The sequence below is a fragment of the Tinamus guttatus genome, unplaced genomic scaffold, assembly GCF_059628265.1.
Source record: "Tinamus guttatus ecotype Peru unplaced genomic scaffold, ASM5962826v1 Tinamus_guttatus_pri_ptg000314l, whole genome shotgun sequence".
Classification (NCBI taxonomy): domain Eukaryota; kingdom Metazoa; phylum Chordata; class Aves; order Tinamiformes; family Tinamidae; genus Tinamus; species Tinamus guttatus.
In genome coordinates, this window is record NW_028288848.1 from 5,829,461 (window position 1) to 5,843,514 (window position 14,054).

At 45.0% G+C, this 14,054-nt stretch overlaps 1 protein-coding gene across 1 annotated transcript in view; it reads right to left on the minus strand.

Annotated features, from left to right (window-relative positions):
• The window catches only part of WBP1L (WW domain binding protein 1 like), a 55,460-nt gene that overhangs the window by 24,314 nt on the left and 17,092 nt on the right, over positions 1-14,054 (minus strand). The gene's annotated exons all lie outside the window — the stretch shown is intronic.

Below are 14,054 nucleotides of genomic sequence, written 5' to 3' on the forward strand. Positions count from 1 at the left end.
AGCTCTCACGGCGCTGCTTGCCCAGCTAAGAGCTGTCCCACCGGAGAACCGGCGGCGATTCCCCCCCTCTCAACAGTATCAGCTGCTCAAGCGGGAGCCGAGGGGACATTTCACTCTCCCTCCCTGCGGACGGCTTTCCCCTGAGCTCGCCTTCGTGCCAGCGACCGCCGAGCCCCATAAACACATTTATCATGTTGGAAGGGGCCGGCTGGCATTTGGTGTTTGTCCTCCCATGAGCAAGGAGGACAGCAAGTCCCACGGCAGCACAGGAGATGACACTGCAGAAGGGACTCTAAATTTAACTCCCTTTTATACCTCTATTTTAGAAGTTCAGCAACCTCCTTTTTTTTTTTTTTTTTTTTTTTTTTTGGGTGCTTCTGGTTACTGGGCAGCTGCTCTCATCCATCCCGCATGCACCACCCTTTAGCACAAGTTAACACCGCGGCGGGTTGGGACGCTTTCAAGCTTATTTTCAACTGCTTTAAATGACATGTTTATATGGTGGATTTAAAGCAAGCATGGCTGTGTTTTTCCGCCAAGAAAACAGGCGCTAAGTAATTTCCTGAAGGATACAAAATGCCAGCGTTAAGGAGCATGAGCAAGGTAACGGGATTTTCCAGCTTTTGGATGAAACAAGCTCGCACCCTTCGCTTTCCCAATTACATAGATAAACAGCAATGACGTAAGAGGGCAGCTTTCTGTTTCAGGAACCTCTCCATGGCCTTACGCTGCCCTTTGAAGTAGTCCATTTTGGTGGCCGCGAGCGCAGTCCTGGCTGCCGGGGCTGGGCCCGTGCAGCAGGTCCAGATGCCACCTGCCCGAGGGACCGGAAGGCCCACTTGGGAGGCAAAGCCTCATTCCACATCTAATCAACACACAAAGGGTATCCAAGGCCTCAGGAAAGCCAAGGCATGCCAGTTTAGGTGCCAAATTACCAATCCTGAGAGGATGGCTGGCAGGCGGGGGTTACCAGACCCCAGGAAGGCAGCAGCCGCCCTTCTCCTGCAGCGGCTGGTGACAGCGGCCAGTGGCCCAAGCGGAATACGCTGCTGGGTACTTGCTGGTACTACCTCTGCAGAGGTAGAAAATTTTCCTCCCTAGCCTCAGCAGCTGGAGCAGCTAGCTCATACCTTATAAATCAACATACTTGCCAGCCTTTTCAAAACATTTCAGTTCTCCTAATCTCTGCAATTGCCTGGATATTCTGATTTATACCATTCCCTCCCTCCTCTTTTTCAAATTCAGAAGTCCCAGCCCCAGTGATCTATCCCATGGCAATGAGCCGCATAGACAGTGGCTGCGAACAAAAAGATCCTTTCATGAGTAGTGAATTCACCACCTTCTAATCTGGCTTCACATTATTAACAAGTGGGAACAGAGGTCCCCATCTACCTCCTCACCCGTTCATTACTGTGTACCTGTTTGATATCTTTTACAAGATAGTATCTTCATGATGCTCTCAATGTAGGATCTTTCCCAAAGCCTCCAGCTGTCTGCTGCCCGTTTCTGAAAGCCTTCTGATTTTCTATTACCCTCTGCTTGGAAACACTCAGACTTGAAAGAATAATTATTTTAAGGAAAGTAATAGCATTAAGGCAGGCTCAGCGTGGATTTCCCTTCCTTTATGCAAAACTGGAACTTTGCACCTGTAAAAGCCACTTATTTCTCTAGGATTTGTTGTGCCTCTATCCAAGATATAATGAACGGAACAAACTAGTTTTTGCCATTTCCCTTTTATCTCAGTTATTAATGTGTAAGTAGATGGAGAAAGTTGTTTGGGCCAACCTTCACTATTTGGTACAAGATGCTTGTGAGCTGGTTTAGTAATGTGCAAGATGCACTCTCCATTCGATGAGCCACAAAGATATAGCTTGACATTTAGAAGATCCAGTTATGACAATATAACTGAAATAAAAGTGAAGTTGCACAGTCTTTATCTGCCAAGCTTGGAGCACAAGGGTAATCTCAGTAGCACCATATTTAGAGCACTAGGCAGAAGCAGATTTGGAGCAGATGTGGGTGATGTGTAATATCCCCTCAGTTAAACGACAATATGTTTCTAAAAAGATGACAGTGCAACTATGCAGGCTGGAGCAATTGCACCTAAGGCTCTTCCATTTACCCCAGTTCAGCTCTGCTACCTTCATGTTGGTAAGAGGAGCATCCTTGGTGCAGGAACTGTAATAACACAGACTTGTCAGACACATTCAAAACTGCATGGGCAAAAGCCTGAGCTGACGTCACTATATTCCCAATCCTGGATATGATTCCGGGAATAAAGGGAGAAGCGAAAGACAAGCATATAGAAAGGCATATTAAAAGCAGACCTCCATTCCCCTGAAATAAGGCAACATGGCCAGTAATAACCAAACTCCACCTGCCTGGAAAGCAAGAATTCCACAGGGGCCCGTGTGCCTGTGGAGACGGCACGAGGTGTCGGAGATGCCTGGTGCAAGGCGAGCTCTGCTGCCTGGCGCCTCTCGGCTGCCCGTGAAGTCGCCCGCTTGTTGCTGGCTGCGGGGAGGTGAAGGGCTGCGCACCCGCTCCATCGCACCAGTGCGGGAGGAGGACAACTTTCCGACACAAGAAGCAGGTGCCCCTGGTTCATATAACGTATAGCTTTGGCAATGTCCACAGAGAACATCATTAATGAGCTGCAGAGGACAAACAGGAACATAAGACAGGCGATACTTGACAGTATCCCAGCACAGTTACACCTGCCTAGTGCTTACAGGATATGTGGTACAAACAAACCCTGCAGGCAGCCCCCTTCACACCCAGCGTCATTGCATTCTTCAGCAGTGGGGCAAAGAAGGTCTCCTATTTGTGTGCAGTTCAACTACAAAGCAAGCAACGACACCGAAGTCACTTGTATTTACGGTTCGTGAGGCTAAAGTGACTTTGCTGTTAAAGAAAGAATAATTCCAGCTCACACTGGAACAGACATGTGAGCCTGTGCTGCACCCCGTCTGTCCAAACAGTCAGTTTTTGCACGCAATGAAGCACAAGGGCTTGCAAAGGTGAGAGTCTATTCTTGGGCAACTACCTCTTTTCTGCAGTCTATTACTGCTTCTGTCAACTTGGTGCTTTAGATCTGCAAGACACTTCTGTAGCTTACTGAAAAGCTAATAGGGACGGTGCATTTGAACCTCATTGCCGTCGCCTGTGCGCTGTGTCTCTGAGGTTACACACAGAGGAGCAGACAGTGCACCTCAAAACATGCACGGGGTTGCAGGGAGCCCAAATGGCAACAGTTCGTGCTCGATCCTTATCTAATCTGGAACAGCAACTGCAGCAGCAATTGCAGCAAGAGGACAAGTGCAAGGATGCACCACATGCCCAAGAAAGGATGCGGAGCCGAAAAAGGGCGGAACTGGAAGAGATATCCGATGGGAATCCTCTCCCACAGTCATCTGATGGGGAAAACAAAACCAGGCAATAGCCAAGCTGCTCCAGACACTCCTACCACCTCTGACATTTAATTGACGGGAGTGCCAGCAATGCAAAATTCAAATGCCTCTGAGATCCCTGAATAGTTTTTGCCAAGGGTAGCTTTAAGTTTTGAGCCCTCAGTAACACCATTTCTTGCTGCTTTTTTTCTAAAAAGGAGCAACAAATGACAACTACAGGTCCAGCACACTTTCCTTCGCAGCAACAGTTATGGCCAAGCCAATGCAGTTGTAATGTGAGACCTTGCAAGATTATTTGCAAGACTTATATGACCACTGTTTCAATATCCAGACCAGCTTGGCAAGCCTGGAGGTCCTAAAAAGCTTTAAAGTCTTTAGTCCCCTGCTTCCTCCGTGACTAACAAGCGAAAATTGTCCTGTTCAGAGCTGATATAAACTGCTTCAGTGGGGACAGAGTCAGCTCTCTCTCACTAGTGTCCCCAGGTTTGGGGCACTGACGTCAGGCACCAGTTTTAGACTGACGTGGATATAACAAATTCCCTGAAAAGCCTCCTCTCTTATGCAGAGCTTGCTGGGAGGAGGGGAGATATCAGCTGTTCAACATTTGAAGAGACTGTCTCCAGGAAGGCTGGCACGTCCGGGATGGCACAGGGACACCAGGATGGCTCCTTGCTTTTTGGCACTACAACTCCCATTTTCCCTACGCCTGCGTGTGCAAACAAGACCTTCAGTAATGGCTCAAGAGGAGACAACCTGCTCTAGACAGCGAGGAAGGCAGAGTCTGTAAACAGTAACAAGATCCCCTAAACGTGGGATCAAGATGGCAAGCGTCTGTTCTCATTTTAGAGGCTTGCACCATGCAGGTACCAAAAATACAGCATGTGCGTGTCCCTTGGTCACATCATCATAGTAGACAGCCTTGTCCCCAGGCTGCCAGTGCTAGTTTGCTCACCAGCACAACCTTGATGAAGATCTTTGATGCCCTACTCTTAGAAGTGCCATTTGTTTCCTCTGCCGATGACAGCAACACGCTATTTTTAGCAACCATCTCATGTCTGCTCGGCATTTCCCTTGGGCCTTACCCTTGTTTCACAGCGTTGGTGCCAGCTCCCACGAAGCCGTTTTTCAGTGCCAGAGGGGTTTATGCCAAGTCTGCCTGTCTTGGAGCCAAAATGGCAGCTGGTTTTATTGTTGAGATAGGAGTTGCCAAAGCTAACGGCACAACTACTGGGGTAACAAGCACTGATTTCAAGGTTATTTTCTTCTTTGCTCCTCTATAGCTTTTAGACTTCAGAGGGCAATATTGTGCCAAATGACCCTGTGAGATCCTAGGAAGGGGATTTTTCATCAGCGTCTGAGGCAATAGGCAATTATGCCAGCAGACATCATTTGAACTTACAAGTCCTCAAAGAGGGGGATTCGTGTTCGGAGCAATCATCTGGGATGCCGCCCTGCCACTGCTGTACCCAACTATGACAGAAGCACGTCCACAGCAGAAGCAGAAGGCTTGGTCAAGGCGATGGAATTTGGCTGATCCCTGACCCTCCTGTGCTTCAGACTTCTGTCTCTGAGTGTATCCTGATGATGAAATGCCACGTGACCCTCCTTATCTTTAGTCTGTTCTCTGCTTTTTGGGTAGGTTCTTTTTACGTGCATTTTTAAAAGCCCCAATAAACCCCGAAGTCCTGTTTCCTTCAGCTGCCTTTACAAGAAAGACGTTCTCCAACCGAGTTCTAAGAAATAAGTTTCTGTTTCCAGCAGAGCCCAGCTCTATAGAGTCTATACCCTTCTGTGAAGGGATCAGATTTTCTGGGAAATAACTTGGGGAAAAAAAAGGCATCAGCAGTTATTATCAAAACAGGGTACCCGTCAGGGTGCTGGGAAAGGTAAGGCTGCACCGCAAAGGAGGATCCTACAGGTTCTGTTGAGGCAAAGCTGCCTGGTGCACGTGCAGCATGGAGCTCCTTGCCACTCCTGCCCTGGACTCTGCGCTCCAGGCTGGGCTGTGGCACCATCCCCAGCAATACCTGGTTCCTGGGCTGCAAAGATGAGTGGCTTTGTGACACACAAACCACAAATGACTTCAACTGAGTTGCTTTTTCCTCCTAAAAACTCTGGATTGGAATACAGAATTCCAGAAGCTAACAGCCTGTCAACCTGATGGGCTGGGCAGTATCTACGGTTTTACATGATTTCTAGCAGAAAATTAAACCACTAGAAGAAGGTGGAGGCTCAGAGTTGTGGTTAAGCCCTGGCACAAATAGTGAGGGAAGTCTTTCCACTCAGCACAAGCACAGAAAGGATGGATCTCCTTTCCCAAAATGAACAGCATGAAGGTATCTATGCATACATCTTCAAAGAGCCAAAGTGAAGAACAAAAGGAAACCACAAGTTTGACTATTAAGAAAGTTCAATACCGCAAGCATTTGAAAGACCACAGCACAACAGTATTAAAGACCTCACTTTTAAATCACTAGACAAAACACTAAGAGGGTGATTGGATCTTAAGTTCTACTTCCAGAAACTTTTTAAAGCAGGCGTCTTCAGGGAAAAGCCACTTCAGAAAGCCTCCTCGCAAAGGCACTCATATTTTCAAACTTGAGTAAGTGTGACGTTCAGAAGCAATCTGAATACTTGGAAGAGAGAAATATGAACTCAGCTCTTTTTGAAACAGTAAACTATCAGCTAAAAATGAGGAAGAGAGACTGACAAACATGTTTAAGTGCAGATCCAAGCTTGAATTTACTCATGTCTAAGAAATAGCAAGAAACGTCAAGATCTTAAAGCCTAATCTGCGCTCTGTTACAACACTGGTTCTGCTTTGGCTCCCAGCGTCACAGAGAAGACGAGGCAAGTCCCAAAGCCCAGGCTCCTTGTTGCTCCGCTGACCAACACAAAGTGCTTTTGGCATCTCCTCGAGCAAGAAAGGCCTCAGAAAACATCAACTGCCTAAAGCTGAGAGCTCCCGGGTCTAGTTTTCCAGGCACAAATGAAATCAGTTCTATCCAAGCACACAAGGCTTCAGTGCCTCCGACTACCAGCTCCTCCACTCACCTGCAGATCCCCTTTCTACAACAGAGAGGCAGAAAGTTGTTTGAGATGCTATAGCATCAGCATTAGCAGGATCCTAACACCCTCTGTATGCCCAGCAGTGCTGACACCAGTTACCCAAATATTGGCTGTGCACAAGGCAGCTCCTGGACAAGCAGCAGTTAACCCAGGGTGCTCGAGGTGGCTAAGAGGAAGCGCCGTGCGAGCGTCGCTGCTATTGCGCCCTTTGCGCCTCGCATTAAAAGCATTAAAAGCGCTCGCGGCACCTCGAAGCACAGCCAGTTTTGGCGACGCACTCGCAGGCCAGGCAGTTCTGCCATTCCAAGGGCAGGTGCCTTCAGCTCTTTGCTCTCCTGCCTTCACGATATCAGCATGGTTTTCCCTTGGGCACGCAGGTAACACACGCTCCACTTGCGTGCACACGCATGCTTTGTTTAGCGCAGTTAAATGCCCAACAATTAAAAACTCATTTCAGCTTTATCTCAAGACGAAACACTGATCAGTATAGCCTGCCTTTATGGGTATTATCTTACCCCAACTGCTGTAATTTCCATTAGTGCTCGTTATTCTGCTGGCAGATAAAGGGAACGCTCCCACGGCTCGCGCGGAAGGAGGACGAGGTGACCCATGCCGACGTACCTGCTCCCTGCATTCCTCTGCAGCACGGGGGAGGCTGGGGAAAGAGCGCTTTGTGCTTGGATTTTCCTGCCTTAATGTCTTGCTTTTGGACATGCATTCACTCTTGGTCAAAATACCGGTAGCCTCTTATTTTTGCAACCATTCTTTTCTTTCTGATTCTCCCATAGCATAAACCAAATAGTCGAGATGCATCAGCTTAAGGCAAATGGGTATTGAGCTCAAGTTTCTTCAGACACTACAACACCAAACCATACCAAAACTGGATAGACATCTCTCCATTTTTCAGGAAGGTAGTGTGGCTAATTATCTAGTAAAACAGTAAATATTGCAAAAACACTGTCATAAACCACTTATTTTTTATCCTCAGTGCTCAGAAAACTCAAAGATGTGTGGATGCCTACTGAATAAACAAACTCACTCTAAGGCAAGAAAGTCCTTTCAATTTTTAGAAATATCCACTTCTGACACAACATAGGCTCTTAAACAATATTTTTCCCCTGAAGTGGGTAACTTGGGAAATAGCAAATCTGAACATCTACTTTAGAAAACCAAGTTCAGCCTTCCTTTGCTGAAAACAAATGACAAAATTCCCCAGGGATTTCATTGCAAAGATCAGACTCTCAGTTTGCAAAAATCATTAGACCAGCGAAAGAGGCTCCTTCCAGGTGACAATGCCTCCAAAGGGACATAAAGAACTCGGGGAGGAACAACAACTTTTGTGAGCAGGATTTAATTACAGCCTGCCTATTGAAGTGTGCTCCTTTCAGCACTTCTTCCTTCACAGGGGCTTGAGATGTCAGGACTGCTCAGAAATGAAAGCCACAGTCCCAGAGGCACCAGGCTGGAGAAATCACCCAGTCAATCAAATTACTCTGGAAAGGACTTGCTGTACCTAAAGCATCAACATTTGTCTAGCTCATTCTTAAAAAGCCTGGGCTCAGCAGCGATCCCACTGCCACAGCAGGCAAGCTGTTCCAGTGCACGGTGTTCCTGAAAAAGAAAGTTCTCTGCTGTTAACGCTGACTCGGGGCCCTGTTGCAGATAAGGCAGTAATTTTTGTTATTTGCCATTAAAAGCAGGACAACTCATCACTGGAAAACTTCTCAGAACAGCTTATAAAGCAGTGGAGAAGACAGAAGGTCTTTTCCAACAGTCACCCTGTCAGCCAGACGCGGATCCCTGCTCCACATCCTGCAAGGGACGTGCTCCCTCGCACAGGGCAGGCTGAGCCAACCCACTGCACGGGCCACGTCGCATCTTTTCATGATGCTCTTCCCCATGAAGCCACAACAGTTGTTTCTTTTCATGTCATAGATGCATATAAATTGGAATAAATATAAATTGGAACAATTAAAAAATTTGTTCCAGTACTTCACTGGAGACTGAGGTTGAGCCGAGTATAATACAGAGGTCCTTTTTAATTTATTTTTACCCTCTTCCTTTCAAAAAAAAGGAGGTTATGCAGCAGCGTGTTCTCTGCAAGTCTCAAAGAAAACTACTAAATTCAGAAACTGCTCTGCCTCCATCCCCAAGTTCTCCAGGGTAAATTTCAACAGGCTCTATTGACTTCACAATTTTTTAACTGTTCTTTGCTTATTCTCTTCTTTACTGTGATCCCTTTATATTTAGTACTCATTTTAATCAGTGTTGAATTATGACTAGGAGTTTGAGTGTTCTCTTATTTTTTCCGCTGATGCACAGGGAGGGAAAAAATAAAAAAAGAAAAGAAAAAAAGCCAACACCAGGCCCTTTCAGTCTCTATTACCGAGTTACTCCTTTTTCGCTTCCCCTGTTAAACTGTTAAATTATGGATTAACACAGTCTTTCACTGTTTACCTCTAATGGCATCATTGCAGAGCCTCTTCTTATGCCTTTGAGTGTTCCTTGCTAGCTGCAATACAGCTATTACACCGAAAGGTGGACTGTATGAACAGCAGAGCCTTTACTGTCCTTTTAGTTTTGGTAGACTGAATTTAATAAGTGATTCTAACCCTCAACAAATGATAATACAAAAAAAAATTACAAGATCCTTTAAAAAATGCAGATCTGGTATGAGAAAGAAAAATGGTAGACTGCTTAAAACATATATATATACACCATTTGTGGAAGGAATTCAGCATAAATGATAAAGTCAGGCTGTCACTTTAAGGTGTCAGCACACAGTGGGATTATTTGCTGAAGTCCGAGTTCCTGCCAAGCTGAAATTCCTGGAAACTATGTGGAGCAGGTTTAGTTCTCCAACACACAGTCACTACACAGCTCACGTGCGCACTAACAGAAAGCTCCTTCCCAACTCCCTGGGAGTGAAGGATGCTCCAGGGCTCTTGTAGGCTACAAAATACAACTCGCCTCCAAATCTTTTTCCTGGGTATGGCAGCTCTCACCACGCTTCCATGCAGGCTCTCTGCTTCTTTTCTCTCTCACCTAGATGAGCAGCAAGATATCTGGATGTACACAGACATGTGGCTGTCACTTGAGTGATACCTGCCAGATCCACCCTGGCCGGTCTATAAATCCTGGTACTTCACAAAGTAACAGTACACTCAGAAAGAAAATTTGCTTCTGAAGGACAAGCTGGTGGCCGAGAGGCTTTGATTTATTTTAGAGTTGTGCCCCAGCCTGGCTGATTGCACAAGCAAGGCGCCCTGCTGCCACCACAGACACCAGAAATACAGAAAAGGTAGAAAATGCTAATGCCAGCCCAAGGAGCAGAACGCTGCAGCCCCCCCGGCCCCAGTTTTGCCTGGATTATGCCTAGCACCAAGCAGTACCTTTGCACAAGAGAGATTCATCCTTGGCAGGAAGGTACGTGGAAGACGAGAGCTCTTGGAAATCCTGGCATCTTCAAGAAGGACAAAGATTTGTTCTTTTCAGGAGGGCTTCTTAGAGGAATAGCAGTAAAACGACTCCTTTTTCTACTTCAAAGCACAGATTCAGACAATCTGTCAAGAACGTAACACTTTTGACATGTTTTCCCCCCCCCCCCAATAGAGTTCATGACCCAAAAGCATTCTTGAACACTTGAGGTTCATGTAATAACCAAATTTAAATCAGAAAGATGGTTCGAAATAGTGATGTACATCTCAGAGTGGCCAACAGCCAGCAAAAACATGAAAATCTGAAATCTAGAAAAGAGGACACTACCCAGCATATTCCCCTGACATATACACATTAAGAATTGCATCAAATACTCATTTTGTAATCATTTCTTTATGAGACAGTTGAGCTTTAGTGACCTATAAAATTGTGGATAAATCTTAGGAACTTAAAATATCCTCTGCCGCATATTCTCCAATCTTTCCAGGGAATTTTTATGTCCAGGAAAATAGTAACATATAGGATGTAAAACATTTTGTGGAGTGTCTGTAGCCTAATGGCTCCAAGTACAACATTAAGTGCCTTTCTACCAAAGATCTGCCACATTCAGCAATTCCAGCAGAACACCAGAACCTTCCATCCAGGCAGACCTCTGCTGCTTGCACTGTTCATAATAATGTTATTCCATGGACTTCTAATGGGAAGCTGTCCATGGGTACAGGCGAGGCTGAAAATCCCACCTCAGTTCTTAAACATTCCATAAGGTTTAAAACTAGTTTTCTTCTGGAAAAGCTATTTTAAAAGAAATATTTTTATCCTTTATTAGAAGACAAAGGTGAAAGGCATACGGTTTCCCACTGGGTACACTTACCATAAATCCCGTTAACTTTCTGGAAGCTCACTACTGTATATACTAAATGAAAACAAAACATCTCCTATAACCTCACAATTAGATTTTTAAGAAGCAAGAAACTGCTGAATTTAAGGTTTTCATAGCAATGTTAGTTTAGCCATGCTATATATCCTGAAAGCTAAATATATAATGTATATACACATTTAAGGAGGAAAGAACATTACAATCTGTGAAGTTCATGCTTATGTTAAAAATACTCATGGAAAAAATCTAGCCGTTTGCTTTCCAGAAGCCGCTATTTAGTCTTTTCTACTTTTTCAAATTAGAAGAGGACTTTGCAGAATTATAAATAAAGCACAAAGCTCCATGTGACTTTCCCATATGTAATTTTTTAACAGCCAAGTGATTTCCTCTATCCCATTCCAAATGTTTGCACACAGTGTTTGCCAAGTTTCTGCTAAGCGCATATTTTAAGCCAAATTTATAAAACCAAAAAAATAAGGAATCTGTTAATATCCTTTGATCAGAGATAAACTTCATAAGAAAAGTTAAAATGTGGATGGAAGGAAGACTGAAAAAACAAAACCAAACCAAACCACGGTTGGCCTTCAATTTGCGAGGGATGTCAGTGCAGCAGCACAGAAGATGTGGGGAACAATGAGAAGACCAAAATTAGCTTGTCTGAGGCTTTAAGAGCAGTATATTTAGCTTTCCTGCTTCTGTGGGTGTTCTGGGATAGAAAATACTCTTCACTTTTTGAACTAACAAGGAGCCTCACCCCAGAGGCGCGAGGAGGAGGGCGAGGAGAGCATCTCGCCCACATTCCTGTGGCTCCAACAGGCAGACGCCGTGCGGGAGCATCGCCCGGCCCGCTGCCATCCCCGCTGCCTTCGCCCCACCACAGCAACAGCTCCTGGGGAAGTTCAGTACTTGGTGGGTCCTGCTTGACTTGCCTCCTCCAGAAGGTGTAGGGAGGGGACCCAAAGGCCTCCAGCTTTCCAAAGGCTGGTCCATCCTGTCCCATCTACAAGGAACAGCTTGGAAGGGAAACCTGAGCAGCCTTTCTGGATGGAGGAGGAAGCAAGCCTGGAGCACTCTCACCTATAGCTCTCTGCTGGAGGAAGAGGTAGAGGGCAAGGGACAAATGCAGTCCCACAAGGGAGAAAAGAACATCACCTGCCACATGTAACATTGAGATTGCCATGTTAGACTACACCCCAGAGTGGAAATGAGAGACATTCTTCCCAGGATAGCAGGAGACACCTTTTCAGGTCTGCGCTGCAGCATGGCATTCATTCCCACTGGCCCATCCCCTCGGATAAGGAGCGTGCACCCACACTGCTATCTTGATCAACACAAGCCCCAAAAGTCCTTCCTTGCACGGAGCACCTCAGGAAAGCCAGCCTGGCAGCCTGACACAAACCCACACTGGGACACCTTGAAACGTGCACGTTCTGTTTGACCAGCACCAGATCTTACTAATATCTAAATACTTCTTGGGCAACAGGGCTAGCAACAGCTTGCAGCTTCGCTCCACAAAGCCAGACTGTCATGCACATGTTACACCAAAACTTCTATGACTAGAAGACTTTACATATTTTTACTGACAGTTTAGTATATTAATGTTGGTAAATATATACATTAAAACAAAATTCAGATCTATGGTAGATAAAATGAGAAGTTTCATAATCGGACACCTTAATATATTTTAATTTCCTCATAATGAGGGAAAAATAATACAGATAAAGCCATCCTATTTGTGCAAACTAACAATTGTTAATGACAACCACTTTTTTGGGACAAATCTCCGATGAATTATCAAAGTGTGGCAATTCAGCCCTGTCCTGGACCAAATATTGAGTGCATTCAGATTATTACATACTTTTCCACTCCTGCTGGATAGTAGGACGACCAAAAGCACACCTCAATCTAAACAGGGAGGATTTCTTTGTTAACTACAGTAAATAAATACCAGATTATTTTCTTCCAGCTTCTCAATCTTGCCATGACTCAGTTTTTCAAGAAATTAGGTTTCCTTTGCATTTCAGTAACTCTCCGCTTTTAGTCTCCAACACAAGGACGGATGGTAATTTATGAAGGTTTCCAGCCACACAGAGTTTTTAGCTGAAATGACAGCTACAAGCCAAAATAACAATTTGAGACTTAAAATACAGATGCAAGTGGTTTAGAAATATTCCTTTGTTAAGTCAGAACCTTAATGCTGCCCTCGTAAAAACAAATCGGCATTAAAGGCGGCCAAGGTCAGCTCGGTGCTTCTGACATATTTGATTGTAATAGAATATTGTAAATATGAAGTAATAAATATAATACCAACAGTCTCTGAGGTACCCAGGGAAGTGGCAGCAGCAAGTGGCAGCAGGAATAAAAATTAATATTCTCATAATTTTCTACCGAAGTGCCAGGAAATCAGAACTGAATGTAACTAAAGACTGACAGCTCCCTTCCCATTCCTTGCACATATATTTGTAAGATAGATAACACTGAAATCCCAGTCACAAAATGCTACAGTGATAACTCAGGATCTATAAGAAGTATGCTTTTTGTACTGTAAAATATCTTTTTTTTTACCTTCTCTATCTCCATACCCACAAATATTTTTTGTACTTGAAAATAGAGACAGAACTCACTAATGATTTCCCCATGGCCCTAGATGCATGGGAAACTATGCAACAACTTTTGGGGTTGGGAAGCCAGCTCTGTTCCTAATTTTTCAAGTCAGAAACACAGAGAAAGAGAACACCTGTACCGGCTTCAACATCTCTCTTCTTCACATCTTGAGGTCTCTGCTAACAGATTCTAACACTCAGGACACCCGAATTCCTACTTCGGCATCTTCAGCTTCCTTCCTGAAGGACTCCAGCTATTGATTCCTGATAAGCTGCCAGCGTGGCCCCTGAAACAAGCCAGAGAGTGTTCAGGAAACAGCCAGGAAAACAGTGGGAAAGAAGAGGCGACTGCAGGCAGATCCCAGTCCAAGAGAGGTCAAGCCAAATGCACAAAACTTCCTATCGCCCAACATACCTCAGAGATTGCAAGAATTTCCCAGCATCAGCATAATGAACCAACAAGGACCTTCACTGCAAAAAACTGTGAAGACCTCTATATCCAAACACAACAATTTCAAGATCTCTACAGAGTGGGGAATATGCAGTCCAACAAGTTAAACTAATGGGATCGATCACACCTTTAAGCACACCTTTTGCTCTAAACTGAACTCCACGCTTCTTGACTACAAATCTGGAATCAGAGGGGAGATGTAGAAC